The following is an 8,479-nucleotide window of genomic DNA, read 5'->3' as shown; positions in this document are numbered from 1 at the left end:
ACACACACACACACACACACACACACACACACACACACACACACACATGGCCCTGCACAGCCTTCTGTAGTCAGCTAGGCTAGGAGCTGGTCCCAGTCATTTGGGCCCATTTGGAGTTCACTCTGGAGCTTTTAATATTCAAAGGAATCTTTGTTCTCACTGTGGAACCATTTCTCATCCCATTTAGCTCTTACATAAGACATACTTTGGATCTGATATATGGGGAAAAAAATTACCCATTTTATTCATTTTGAATAAACTAAAAATAACTATCCTCCCCATTTCCTGGAGCCAATAAAGACTGTTTGGAAAGGACAGAGGAAAGAAAGACATGAAATATGAAAAAGAACCTCAGCCTGGGCCTAGAGAAGCCTGGGTTTAAAATCTGGCTCTGACCCTCAACTGCTGTGTGACCTTGGGCAAGTCCCTGCCCCTCTCTGGGTCTCAGGCGCCTCATCTACCAAATGAGAGGATTGTGTTGGAACATCCGGCCTTTGAGATCCCTTCAACTCTGACATCCTACTTTTCTGAGAGAAGTAAGACAAGGAGTTGAGGCATCATATTTTGCTAGCCATCCAGGAAATGAATCATTTTTATTATTCAGAAACTTTTCCAAATTGATTTTGATGTGATCCTGTGTGATAAGAAATAGCTAATGTCACCTCTCTTCCCATTCCTGTTCTAATGTCTAGAAATAGTCATTACGTCACAGTCTCTACTTCCTCACCTCCTGCTAACTCCCCAGCAGTCTAGTTTCTGACTCCTCAATCCTTTGCAACTGTTCTTGTCAAGGTCACCACAACCTGTGGCAGAATCAATAGACATGTCTCAGACTTTTGCTTCCTCCCTGCACCTCTCAGAAACATTTCAACACAGGGGACATTCCTATCTTTCTCAAGACACTCTTCTCCCTGGGGCTGAGAGGAAAAATGACTTTGCCCTCCCAGAGACCCAAGTGTCAAGGCCAGGACTGTACCCACGGTGTTGGTGCCAAAGCCTAGTGCCTCAATCCTGCAGGTACCACAGCATCACTTGCAACCATTTGCCTTCCCATTGTCATCATTTTGCCACCAAATTCTAGATTCTCTGGGCGATTCATTCATTCACTCATTCATCAATTGTTTATCGAGAGTCAACTATTTACTGGCACTGCATTTGGCAATGGGAATACAGTTGGCCGCTGCACAGCATGGGTTTGAACGTTGCATGCCCACTTATACGCAGATTTTTTTCCATAAATACTACACAACTACACAATCCATGGTGGGTTGAATCTGAGGATGTGGAACTCCAGAGCTGACTGTAAAGTTTTACTCTGATGTTCGACCCCAGAGGGAATGGGCTTCCTTAACTGCCCCCTACCTCATGTTCAAGGGTCAACTGTATGGCAAGACCTGCATGACCCCTGTCCTCCTGGAATTTATAATTCAGTGGAAGAGTCAGGCATGGAGCAGGTAAGTACAAGATACCTGTGTAGTTACAAATGCGATGAGTTCTCTGAAGAAAAGGACCAGGTGCTGTGAGAGGGGAGAGAGAGGGGGGACCAGCAGGATGTGCATGAATGCCACTTGGAGGGAGTGATGGGCGATGCTAAGATCTGAAAGAGGGGGAGGAGTGCTCCAGGCAGAGAAAACGCTGTAGTGGAGGCCTGCTGGGGGGGCGGCATCTTGAAAGGGCAACCTGGGGAACGTGGCATGGTCCTGTACCAACAGCACCCTGCTTTTACCTAGATAAAGGATTTTGGAGTGGCCTTGGAGGAGCAGAGGAAGACTCTGGAGGGGCTACCCCCACCCCTACCCCCAGCCACCCCTTGGCACCACTACTGGGGCCAGGGCCAAAGGAGGTTGCAGCTGGACCACTTAAGGGCCTGAAAGGGGCCAGAGAAAGTGAGAACGCAGAGCAGTGTGGGCGGTGTCTGAGGGCTGGATCCTACGAGACCTGGGAGGAGGCCCCAAAGAGTCATCTGATTCTTGCTTTAGAAAAATAGTGTTTTGATCTGCAGAGACTCATGGGTGGGAGGCAGAGGGCAGAAGGGGAACTCATGGAGGCCAGTTCTTTTGAGATGACCCTGCTTATCTTCACCAGGCACAGAATTAGAAATATTTGCCATTAGGAGAGAATAAAACCCTTTTCCTCAGCTTCCTTATGAAAGGCAGACACTCCCATCATTATGAAGCCCTGAGGACCCTTCGAGGTGACCTGGTCCCACCTCCCCAATGCACAGATGAGGAAACCAAGGCTGGCGAGGTGCAAGGCCACCCAGGCAGGACCACGAGTGCAGCAAGTGGCACAGGTGGGATTCTGCTGGCCTCCAAAATTCACACCTTCGCCATGCATTGCCCTTGGATGCCACCTGGACCAACCCATTTTCTTTTACAGGTAAGGAGACTGAGACTCAGAGAGAAGGTGGCTTTTCAAGGGCTGTAACCTGATCCCTAGAGGCTCATCTCTGCTCCTTCCCCTGCTCAGAGCTGCTTCCTTGTGGGTAGCAGAAGAGAAAGTGTCCCCTAAATAAATGCCATTACCACTGGGCTGTGAACAAAACAATGTCCCCATGGCTGGGGGCAGCCTGGGGCCACGTGAGGAAGTTGCTTCCTTGGAGCAACTGGTGTGGGAGCTGGAGCATTTGCTGGCCACCCCCTCTCCCAGGAACAGAAAACTCAGGAACCACGTTGGGCAGGAGCCCGTGGGAACGAGGCCTGCACTCCCCTCTCCAGGGGCCCCCTCAGCCACTGATTATGCTCCCAGTGAAAGCCCTGCCGAGCAGAACATCTGCATTGCGCAGGGAACTGGCGCCGGGGCGGCCCGGCTGCCACAGGGGCTCGGCGGGAGTCCACCAGTTCTGGGGCTGTCACCTCTGACCCCACGGAGACCGTGTCTCCCAGGGTCCACATTCTGACCCTGGAAATCTGGAGCAAGTTAGGGGAAATTTAGACAGATGTTGCTTTTTCCAGTTTCCTGTGGAAATTAAGTGACACACGGAGGCATATCATTCAGGGGAGGAGATGAAATATGTGAGGAGAACAGAGGAAATAATACATGAGGTGTTTGTTTGCAAAGCAGTTGTCTCTTCCTTGCTCAGGGCTTGTCAGAAGGAAGTTGACCTCTCACAAGGCAATAACAGCGAAGCAAGTCCTTCTTTTTCTAGAGAACCTCAACTCAACCCTCATGGACCAACTCAGGCCCCCTGCTTCCCACCTGCCAAGGCAAAGTGGTGGCTGGGTTCACCCATCACCCTGTACACACCTTCACAGTAATCTTGTGACTTGGACTTGGAGGACAATTAGTCATTATATCTGTCTCCCCTGCTAGACTTCAGCGGATACTGTGCCTTAATCATCTCATATCCACAGTGCCAAGTAGAGGGCCTGGTACAGAAGAACAACCCACTAAATGTTGGAGAACTGGATGCGGGGGAGAGAAATGGAAGAAAAGAAGGAAAAAAGTAGAAAGAAAGGGGGAAATATAGGTTTCTTCAGGGTATTTGCAAGTCCCTAACTCTTCCCTATTTATTTGAAGCCAACACCTGCCTCTTAGAATTAACACGCCTCAAGAAAATTCATTCATCAGGCTGGAATAAGGTTGAGCTGAGCACCACAAATAACAGTGGCTTAAAGAAGATAGGAGTTCATTTCTCACTCACATAAAAGTCGTCCCGAGTCTGAGGAGGCTGCTCTTTGAAGTCATCACAGGCCCAGACACCTTCCGTCTTGTTGCTCTGCCATTCCAAGGGTGTTGTACTCATACTTGTGCTCCAAAATGGCACACCACCAGGTCCACAGCCAGGGGAGGGGCAGAGGGCAAGGAAAGACACACTCTCCGTTGAAGAGCATGACTGCATTTTGAGTGCATCGCTCCCCTCACCTCCCAGGGCCACACTTAACACAGGGCAGGCCGGGATTTATGGTCTTAAGCTGAGCGTCTGTGTGCTAAGGTTCTATTCCTATGAAAGAAAGGGGAAATGGATTTTGGAAACAACCAGAAATCTTTTCCAAAATAACAAGTAACAGAAACTTTAAAAAACATATTTCAGGGACTTCCCTGGTGGCACAGTGGTTAAGAATCTGCCTGCCAATGCAGGGGACACGGCTTTGAGCCCTGGTCTGGGAAGATCCCACGTGCTGCGGAGCAACAAAGCCCGTGCACCGCAACTACTGAGCCTGTGCTCTAGAGCCTGTGAGCCACAACTACTGAGCCCACGTGCCACAGCTACTGAAGCCTGCGCGCCTAGAGCCCATTTTCCAAACAAGGGAAGCCACCGCAATGAGAAGCCCGTGCACCGCAACAGAGAAGCCCCCGCTCGCCGCAACTAGAGAAAGCCCACACGCAGCAACGAAGACCCAACGCAGCCAAAAATAAAGTATAAATTGATTTTTAAAAATCCCATATTTCAAAGCCCCAGTATTTTCATTACATATTTGACCATCCCAACAAACCTGTGAGGAAACTGAGGCTGGTGGGGTGTGGTGGGGGGTGGAAATGCCTTTGGGCAAGGGCACTGAGGGCAGTTAAGGAACAGGACAGAAACCTGAATGTGTGGTCTAACCTGGGATTTCAATTTAGACTCTCCCAAATGCTAGAAAGAGAGAAAGTGAGACAGGAAGGAAAGGGGCAGGGCACAACCATTAAAAGAATGACACAACCATTAAGAACAGGATACCACAAAAACTAGTTAGAACCTATTTAGCTCCAAGTTGGTGGAAGACTCGACTCCCAGCAGACCTTAAGCCTCACTATGCGCTCATTGTAATACATTGGCATATGTAAATGACATGCCCACAGGCGCCATGACAGTTCCGAGGCTGACCATAAAAGGTCAAAAAGTGGGCAGTGCCCCAACTCCTGGAAATCCCTGCCCCTTCTCCAAGATAGTTCGAATATTCCTCCCACGCATTAGCCTATGAAATTACCCAGCCCATAAAAACTAACCACACCCACACCTCAGTGCCAGTCTCACCTTTTGAGACATACCACATTCTGTATATGGAATGTGTACCTCTCAGGGCCGCTCTTGCCTTCTGAGATGACCCACACTCTGAGCATTCAGGGAGTATGTATCTCCCTGAATAAACCTGCTTTCACTTTACTATGGCTCGCTCTTGAATTCTTTCCTACTCGAAGCCAAGGACCCTCATTTGGTGGCCCACCCCAGGGACTCACTCAAGACCTGGGACGCGACCCTCCGCTTGCACCCCATTTTTTCCTACAACAAAAGGAAGCTGAGATCACGCAGGTGTTTACGGGAGATCTGGGGGTCTGAGTTGAACCCCAGCTCAGTGTATCTGCTGCTGTATGTCTGTCCCCAGAGCTAGTGTTCAGAACAAATGGGTGAGTGGTCAGCTTTCCCCAGGCTGGTCAGGCTGCACCTGGAATGCTGTGTTCTGGGGACCAGCCCTTAATGGAAACACTGAGAAACAGAGGATGTCTGGGGCCAAGATGGGCTGGGAAGCGTCTGCATGTCCCATCCTATATGGAAAGAACCACAGCTGAACCTTGTGGAGAAGGGCAAACTCTGGTAGATGTAATTCCTTATCTTCTCATCCCTGTCATGGGGAGGACTAAGTGACCTCATCTGCGTGACTCTGCAGAGCAGGACAAGGCAGTGGAAAGAAGTCACTGGGAGGCACAACCAGTTCCAAGAAAAGGGGGTAACCAGAGTGGAAGGCAGGTGTGGCAGGTGGTGAGAGCCTGCAGGGCTCTCGACAAGGCTGGAGATGCTACAGAAAGGATTCTTCTAAGGCAGAAGTTTTTACCTGGAGGCTCCTGTGGGCGTGTGCCGTCAGCTGTGATTGTGTGCAGGGCAGCCACGTGCACACACATGCATGCTCTCCTAAAGATGGGGGCCATAGCTTCCTTGAGATTTTCAAAGGAGTCTGTGATCCAAGCAAGATTCAGTGGGCTGGTCGCTGGGAACCTCCAGGGTCCCTGCCCACTCTAAGATCCCACGGCCCCAGTGTAGGTGCACAAACATCCCCAGGGATGAGGGATAAGGAAGCTGGATTTTTCCAGCTCTATGCCTCTGTCTACACCTCACTGCTGTTCTGTCCCAGTCCTGAGGCCCAGGGAATGACTTGGAGGGAGCCTTAATGACTGTCCAGACTTCAGTGTGCCTGAGAATCACCCAGTGAGAGTATTAACATGCAGATTCTGGTTCGGTAGGTCTGCGCTGGGACCTGAGAGTCTGCATTTCTAATATACTCCCAGCCAATGCCAGGGCTGCTGGTCCATGGCTCATGCTTCGAGTAGCCAGGGGCTAGTTGGGCGGTAAAGCTGGATGGGTAAGTGAAGAGGGGAAGCCTGGCACCCAGAGTCCTGGGCACAGGTCAGAGATCTGGTTCTATGAAGCTGGGCAGCAGGGGCCTGACCTCCCGGCTGCTCTCTCAGACCTTCAAGTTCCACTGGTTTTGTGGGCCTGGCCCATCTGAGCAGTTCTGTGCCACACTCAGCTGATGGTGCCAGGGTGGGATGGCACCAAGAAGAGGGAAGGAGGCCCCAAAGGCCAGCTCTGGCAACCTCATGCTGTCACACCCACTCTGCCCAGGCCACTGGCAGCAGGCTGGGACCAGGTCATTCTTTACGTGAATGAACAGAGCTTGGGGAGTGGTTGAATACCGTGCCATAGTCAGATTAGCTTTTAGAAAGACAACTCTGCCAAGTGGGAAGGAGAAATTGAGACACTGAGGCTGAAAGGGAGGCCACTCAATGGGTTGTTTATTCCATGGCTCAGGCAAGAGAGGACATAGGTTTGACCTGAGGCGACAGCAATGGGATGCAGGGAGGAAACTAAAGAGACGGCCCAGGACTGAGCCTTCTTGGATGTGGGGAGTGAATCTAAATGTGAACCCCAGGCTTCTGGCTTATTTGGTTAAGTGCTGCTGCCATTCAGTGAAACAGGTGTAGCAGAACACTTCTGGTTACAATTGGCTGAAAACCTAATCAAATTGACCTTTAAAAAGAGGAAAAGTAAAGTGTACTGGTTCATATGACTAAACAACATGAGGGTAGATCTCAATCATTTCAGGCCCACCTGGATCCAGGGACTCAAACCACATCATCAGTATATTTTCTCTCCATCTCTTGTAACTCAGGTACTCCGCGCTGACTCTGGTCTTGACAGCTCCTCCTGCATTGTCACAAGATGGTCACCAGTCTCATGGTCACAAGGTGGCTGCCAGCCAGCACCTCTCGGAGCTATATCCTTCCAGGTTTAAATCTAACAGAAACAAATGAGAGCTTGTGTCCTAGCATTTGCATGGAAGTTCTGAGATTCACCAGCTTAGGTCACACGCTCACCACTGAACCAATCGCTACGGCTGTGTTAACTGACTTAGATCCATGAGTTTTGCTGGAGTCATACAGACCACAGAGACTAAGAGGGCAAGGGGCGGATCCCAAAGAAATACTGGGGTTCTTGCCAGAGTAAAGGGAAGTAGAGGTCAGGGAGACAAACCACATCTTTCCAGCTTTGTGGACAGCAGGGGAGAAAGAATAGCAGGTTGGGGAAAGAAAAGATGACGAGCCCAGGGTAGAATGTGTTGTTTTTTCAGGGTGGATGGGACAGCCGGAGGGAAGTGCTCAGCGGGCAGCAGGTTGGGAGAGACCCAGGCTGGGGGGAGATGTGCGAGTTGCCAGTGTGTACATGGCAAGAGAGAGGCTTAAGAGGGCGAGTAATGCCGTGGGCTTTGGAAACCATTCTGGGCTCCCTGTCTCAGGAACAGCACATCCAGTCTAGTGAACGTCTCTTCCTTCCTTTGCTCCTCAGGATTTGGTGGTGGGATAGCCGCTGCAGCCCTGAGGCAGGCAATGCCCCAGCTTCCATCTTACAGCTCTAGCTCTTTCTTCTTGTCTTAGATGCTTTGCACCTTCCTCTCCCTTAGTTGATATTAGGACCTGAATATATTTGACAGCTATCTGAGCTATGGATACAGCAAAGGCGAGAGATCGAAGCCAGGTCTTGGTGCCAGGCCACGATGTGACAGAGCCAGGACCCTTCAGGGCTGATGAGCATGTGCTGGGAATGACACAGGCCAGCACTTCACTAGAGACAGAAGGACAAGCAACTCCAAATGGGGATGACGTCGATGACTTCTCCCACCTCTGCTGGTAATGTTCTCCCATGCCCTCGTGCAGTGGGACTTATGACAGCACCAAATAAGGGAGGTTTGTAAAATGTTGCAACAGGAGGAGGGGACTCGGTGGCCACATAAGTCTTGTGGCATGGCCTGTCTCTGTGTCCTGGTGGCTTCCCAAGGATAATAAATGTCACTAGTGTCACTGCCAGCCGGTGTGTTCTCTAACTTCATTATTTTTTACCTGGTAGTTCCTGGGACACAGCTATTGAAAAAAGTCCTGCCAAAGTGTGCCTACCAGACTTCCGTTCTTCCCTCCTTCCTCACCATCAGAACCTTGAGTTTGTTTAGGATGGCAAAGTGCTAGCCAAAAAGCCCACACTTGTCGGCCTCCTGTTCAATGAAGGGGT

The 8,479-nt window shown here is 50.4% G+C and overlaps 1 long non-coding RNA gene across 1 annotated transcript in view; it reads right to left on the bottom strand.

Annotated features, from left to right (window-relative positions):
• Positions 1-7,260, bottom strand: part of LOC114884352 — a 27,653-nt gene extending 20,393 nt beyond the window's left edge. Inside the window, exons 1-2 of the long non-coding RNA XR_003790829.1 lie at positions 7,028-7,260; positions 3,644-3,943 (exon numbers count right to left, since the gene is read on the bottom strand). This is a non-coding gene — a long non-coding RNA (uncharacterized LOC114884352). The remainder of the gene's footprint in view (positions 1-3,643; positions 3,944-7,027) is intronic.
• Between the last annotated feature and the right edge of the window lie 1,219 nt (positions 7,261-8,479).

Source organism: Monodon monoceros, unplaced genomic scaffold, assembly GCF_005190385.1.
Source record: "Monodon monoceros isolate NGI ecotype Baffin Bay Population unplaced genomic scaffold, NGI_Narwhal_1 Super_Scaffold_5, whole genome shotgun sequence".
Taxonomy (NCBI): Eukaryota; Metazoa; Chordata; class Mammalia; order Artiodactyla; family Monodontidae; genus Monodon; species Monodon monoceros.
The sequence above is the reverse complement of the archived record's forward strand: the minus strand, read 5'-3'. Positions and strand labels throughout refer to the sequence as shown.